The following is a 6,757-nucleotide window of genomic DNA, read 5'->3' on the forward strand; positions in this document are numbered from 1 at the left end:
GTGTTGCTATTTTTTAAATTTGGAATCTATAAAGTAACTGTTTTGGACATACTGTATGAGGTTTCCATCCCACAGAGACGTAATAATATGTTTCCCCTATGGGAGACGGGCCTCCAATCTACTAGACATTAGAGGTGGTCCCATATATCGGATTGATCGATATATCAGGCTCATATTAAATTAAACTATAAAACATATTATTAGTAAACAGTTATGAGTTATTTTTGTGGGGTTCTCTCTTCTGATTGAATCAAATGGCTGCATAAGTTATAAGCTTTACTCACGGCTATGTCGAGCAACCAATGCGTACAGGTCGACAATGTCCCAAATCCAATCCGATCACTTGCATATAATGTCAATGTGGACAGTCAAAGACGACGACGACGATGGAAAGATCGTATTTGAGAAAATACATTTGATTCGCCCTCTGCGGTCAACAATTTAATTACCCGTCACATACCAAACATCATCAAAACTTACATAAAGAAAGAGGGATGTTATACGTTAGCCAGTGGGGTGAAAATGAAGGTGAAAGTGTCATTTACGCATAATGTAAAAAAAATCAGCTTGTAGATTAAACACCAACACACATGCCACCCATTGAGGTATAATCTTTAACATAACGCAAGTAACCATATTCCATAGTGTATCTGGAACAGACATGTACAGCGGTCTTTACCATAAATATCATTGTTGTTGGGTGGAAACCTTGTATGTCCAATTTAGTTTTGTATTTTAGCTGATCTACAAGCAGACAACACCTCACACAGCGAGGCGTTGGGTGCTTGTAGATCTGCTATTTTCGACAGTCTTCTATGGTGAAGTAGGGCTTTACTTAAGGAAAAAACATACACATTTGAAACTAGATACAAGGTTTCTGCCCGACAGTGACAATATGTGAAAGTTAGCATGGATTTTGCTAACTCAGTGGCTAATTATGTTTCATGCATGTTTTGCAATAAGGTTGAGTTAACTGGGTGAGGGGGAAATAAACATACTGGATTCTGAAGCCAGAAATAACTTAAAGTAGATCTATATAATAAATGGCACAAAGCTAACACGTTTCCTATATAGCCTTGGACTACTGCAATGAAAAATGGCTAACATCTCTGCTGAAATATCGATGCACGGTCATGTTGCCCCATTTATTGTTGAATTAAATATGAAACTGTCATATTTAATTGTCCTCCCCGCAACGCAATGTTGTTTGCCCATGTGGCTCGTAACAATAGGCAAAGTTAAGACATGCTTACTCTAGGTGTTAAATAATGTGCGCACAATTGTGCTTTGTGGTTTAGTAAATCATACAAAGGGAGTACCGATTAATCTCCTCCATTTTTTTCCCCTCCTACTGACATACCTCAAAATAAATTTTAATTAGGGTAAAGGTGTAAAATGTCACTTTCTTCTAAGTTCCTCACGTGCAAAATGCGTGTGCACCTGGTTGGTGCATCAGAATGTAATTGCTCTTGTCATATACCGTATGCGGAAGTGCATTAACACAGCAAATGTTTCATTGATCTACAGCTGCGTACGGTCTGCGATGCACAGCAGACGTGTGTGTGTGTGTGTGTGTGTGTGTGTGTGTGTGTGTGTGTGTGTGTGTGTGTGTGTGTGTGTGTTTGCATGCTTGCGTGCTTGCCTGCGTGCGTGCATGTGTGCGTGCGTGCGTGCGTGTCTGTGTGTATATGTGCATGTACAGTACATGTGTGCCTGCTTGTGTGCGTGTGTGTGTCTGTTGGGGCCTCACAGATGGGACTTGGGATGGGTGATGTTCCATTTATTACTGATTTAGCCCCAAAACTTCAGTGTATAGGATGCTAAAACTCTACTTAGTAGTAGAATTTACTACATCTACTCAGTCAAGTACAAGCAGTCACCATCCCTTCATTTTCATTCGTAGCTAGGTCATTGTCTTCATATTGTGCGCGTGTGTGTCCGTGTGTGTGCGCGTGCACACGTGCGCGTGTGGAGTATTATTCTCCCATCCCCTATGTGGACATGGCCTACATTTTCACAAGACACATGGCACTGAAACGCAAAGATCTAATATGGCACAGAGGACAGAACAATCCAAGTGTATGAATCCCAGTGCTCTTCCATGTGCCATTTATTCACATCCATCACTTTTAGTGCGCAGCATCGGGAACCTGGGAGACTGGTTAATTTATTAGCCATCTTCCTGCTCAGTGGGCAGGGAGAGCCAGAGCAAAAACCAGGCAGGAATAAATACAAACTCAAAACAGACAGGGAGAGTCAAGACAACAGTGAGAAGCTTTTAAGACATGATGAACAGTACCGCGCACTGCTACACTGTAGCACCCAAAAAAGTGCAAATAGTTTTTTCTTCTGTGTTTGAGAAACCATGTACTCTCCACTAAATTCGCAATGGGTTAGGTATAGGGTTAGAGTCGGAATGGGGGGATGTCTGAATGGCAGTATGTCGTGAATGGAGTGATGCACCCTTATGCAAAAACACAAATTCTCCATAATTTCAGAGACGACTGCCGTTGGTCAAACAACAACATTGCACATTATTAATAGACGACCAGCGCCCCCATCCCATGATCATGCACATGTAGGCTCACATTCTAGATTTCCCTTGCATGGGGAGAAGTTTACTATCATCACATTGCTTTTTAAGATATTTGGTGTATGCTTGCAGGGAGTGACATGTTCAGAGAAAAGACACTAAATCAATAAATCTGTTTCATGTCAGTTGTCTGAACTGCTATTTGCAACTGCCAGGGTGGACAAGTGCAAGGCGAAATAGTCACGTGACCAGCTTGTCAATAACAGTTTCTCCTTGGGTGGCGTGTTGTGTTGAGGTTCCATGCCTTTCTCTGCAATGAAGAGAGAGAGAGAGAGGGAAGGGGAGATCGAGAGAAAGAGAGAAGAAGGAAGGCATTTATATCGAGAAAGCAATGCTATCAAAAGAGAACACAGAGAAATGGAGAAACACAAAGCAGAGAGAGAGAGAGAGGAAAGAGAGTGAGATGGAGGGATGAGGGAGTCAGGAGAAAGGTGGAAGGCCTCATCTCCTTCTTTTAAAGAAACAGAATGACAGCAATGTATGAAGACAACAGCTCCTAACAGACACGCACACGTGTGTGTGTGTGTGCGCACACACACACACACACACACACACACACACACACACACACACACACACACACACACACACACACACACACACACACACACACACACACACACACACATTAGCTGCCATACAATGAGACAGTTTTGTGGGACCTATCACAAAAGCATGAGAGAAAGCACCTGGGTCAAGAGCACGCACGTACACACGCACACACGCACACACACTCAATGTTACAAATCAGAACAGTTATACATTGAAAATACATTAACACTGAATACCATTATTCTGCTCAACTATTCCACCTGATCAGCTTTTAGGTGTACGCTATGCACTCACAACGTGGGAAAACAATATACCTCTCAACAGGACTCCTATGCACTAGGTAACTTTGCATCCCTGTTATAGGGCCACCATGAGGCAGTTTGTTTTTATATTGCTAGAGATTTTGTCCAAACACAAATCTGTAAACATTATATCTATATGGTCATGTGATTGAGACGTATCTGTCAGATTTGTCATATTCCTCTCTAATAGATCTGCTTCTAACATTTTGCGTTAGTGGCCCGTTTTGCACAAAATTCCACAAATCATGAACGAAGTGTCCGATCGGCTTGAAACTTTGCACGCACATTCCCACTCAGCCAAGGAAGAAATGGCATCCTACATTTGTCCAATCGATTCACGTTTTGGCCTATAGGTATGATTCAGTATTATTATGTGTTATTCTTTTTGGAGCTGTGTGAAACACAGGCTCCCTATACGTGGCTGTGTGGGTCTGTGTGTCTGTGTGTCTGTGTGTCTGTGTGTGTGTGTGTATGTAGCCTGACTCAGCCTGACTTCGGCGCGTAACTAGTGCCGCACCATTTACGCCACTCGCGCAATATATACATCAAAATGTGCGGCTCGGCCGGGAATGGTGTTCTATTACCTTTCGTTCCGATCCGCCTTACCATGCCGACGTAATCGGCAAAAAACAACGCTTAATTGTCCCCATTGACTTATAATGGGACAATGCAAGAAATCACTTTCAAGTATTTTTCTCTCGTAAACCATAGGAGCTACAGTTTCAAACCTCGGAGAGGAGATTCATAATGATTTTAAGAATGAATCAAAAATAATTACATCACTCGGCCTCATGGTGGCGCTATAACGGCCTACTTTACGTTTTGCCCCGTAACTCTTGAACCGTAGATCGGAAAATTAAAATTATTTTTTCCCTGGATTCCTTGGGTCAAGACGCATCTCCCCATATAGGCCACGCCCATTTGCGCCAGGATAGATTTTCCGCCATCTTGAATTTTCTCCACAACACACTTTTTGCTCCTTTTCCTACATATTTTCTTCAAATGTCACAAAAATCGGTACACATGATCTACACACACACACACACACACACACACACACACACACACACACACACACACACACACACACACACACACACACACACACACACACAGCTCCACTTCACACGGGTGTGATTTTTCTTTTTCTTTTAAGTAATTCAAAAAACAAGGCCCCATCACATATTAGGAGGACAGCCCTTGGTTCTTGACAGTCGCCAGAACCAAAGACAGGTGTTTTCTAACATGGTTAAAATAGAGTTTGAAGTTACAATGGGTTTGTATAGGAAGGGGGCGTGTCTAATAAAATTAATTTCAAATATCTAAATACTGAATCGAGCAACTTGAAAACTGTCTGGGGTGCTCCCAAAAGCCTTAGTAGACAATAAAACCTTTTTTAAGTGGAATATCCATTTAAGGTTAGGTTGGTCATAGTTTTTGTCAAGTTAAAGGTTAGGGTTCCTGGGCCACACACCAGGAAGAGGGAGTGTTGTATTGTGTAGTTTTGTTTGGCGTTGTGTTGTGTTGTGTTGTGCTGTGCTGTGCTGTGCTGTGCTGTGCTGTGCTGTGCTGTGCTGTGCTGTTGTGCTGTGCTGTGCTGTGCTGTGCTGTGCTGTGCTGTTGCGTTGTGTTGTGTGCTGTGCTGTGCTGTTGCGTTGTGTGCTGTGCTGTTTCGTTGTGTGCTGTGCTGTGCTGTTGCGTTGTGTGCTGTGCTGCATTGTGTCGTGTTAGCTGTGTACTCATCTCTGCTGTGCTCCCTGCTATCACTAATGCAACACACATTAGCATACTGTTTGATGTCGAGTTAGGAGACATTTAGACGCTCTCTGTTTAACAACTGTGTCAAGTGTTTGCCGCGTCTATTTACTTCAATAACAACATCAAACAATACACACACACACACACAGGGCCACAACCAGGCTGTGGAGGACGAGGGGACAGAGGGGAAAATAGGAGAGAGAGGCGAGAGAGGGGACGAGAGAGCTAGACAAAGCAACAGCGATAAACAGTTAAATAGAGAGGATCTAGGGCCTTTGACATTTCCACCTCGTCTCCCTGTACTGAAGAAAGACCGTGGACTCAGAGTGTTGTGAATAACAAACAGAGGAGACCAACCATCATATCATCCACACTGAGCTGAAAACGACACTAGATTGATTTTGCTTCGCTTTTGTGTGCGTGCCGTGAAGGGCTTATGTGTGTGGCACACAGTCTCCATACTGTATGCACGCATAGTGTTTTAATCCTGTTATTTTGTTGCAAAAGTAGAAGAGAATATAGGTGTCATCTTGCCCAGAGAGAAGAAGCACATCCAATTTGAATCTGGTTGTATGTCAACCTTTTCTTCTCCTTGTTCTCTGTCTGTCTGTCTCCATCTATCCATCTGAAAAAGCGGAATGTGGAATCTGTATTAGTGTGTGCGCAGGGGTGGACTGGGCATCTGGGCATATGCCCAGTGGGCCGACTATACAAGTGGGTCTGTGGGCCTGTGAGTATCTGAATACTGGCCTAGTAGCCCAATCACAGGCTACTGTCACAGGCTACTGTGATGCCAGGGCCGAATTGATGTCCCAGTCCAGCCCTGTGTGTGTGTGTGTGTGTGTGTGTGTGTGTGTGTGTGTGTGTGTGTGTGTGTGTGTGTGTGTGTGTGTGTGTGTGTGTGTGTGTGTGTGTGTGTGTGTGTGTGTGTGTGTGTGTGTGCCTGTGTTTACAGTATGTGTGTGTCTTTTTAGTCTAGCATGGACAAATCCAAAGGTCTGCAGCAGTCGGTTTGGTGAGGAAGATTGGATGACCCAGAGAGAGAGAGAGAGAGAGAGAGAGAGAGAGAGAGAGAGAGAGAGAGAGAGAGAGAGAGAGAGAGAGTGAGCTCTGGAAGGATGAAGATAAGAGTTGAGAAGGTGAACAGCAACACTTGTCACAGTAGATGCTGCTTTAGATTGGTAGGGGAGGAATTTAATGGAATCAAGGCAGGATAGGATGATGGGGAGAAGCTACAAAGACTGTTGGGATGTTCCAGTGGTGAACAGTACAGATGACAAAACCGTGCATCCATTTGACCTGTCTATTCAATGCCCATGAGCTGTGTACTGTACATGAAAGTAATTTATTAAGTCTCGATTTCGCTCCTATTTCAGAAAAAATACATTATTCACATGCAGCTGCAAGCTATTCTCTATCTATCACGACATAAGTGTAACTTTCCCTTTTGGTTTTATACGTAGATAATGTATGTGCGTACAGTACGTACGTTCGTGCACAGTACAGCGATCCATATGGTTGGTGCATGACATGCCTGTCAAATACTAAGGGC

This window comes from Nannobrachium achirus (assembly GCF_963921795.1).
Source record: "Nannobrachium achirus genome assembly, chromosome: 2".
Lineage (NCBI taxonomy): Eukaryota > Metazoa > Chordata > Actinopteri > Myctophiformes > Myctophidae > Nannobrachium > Nannobrachium achirus.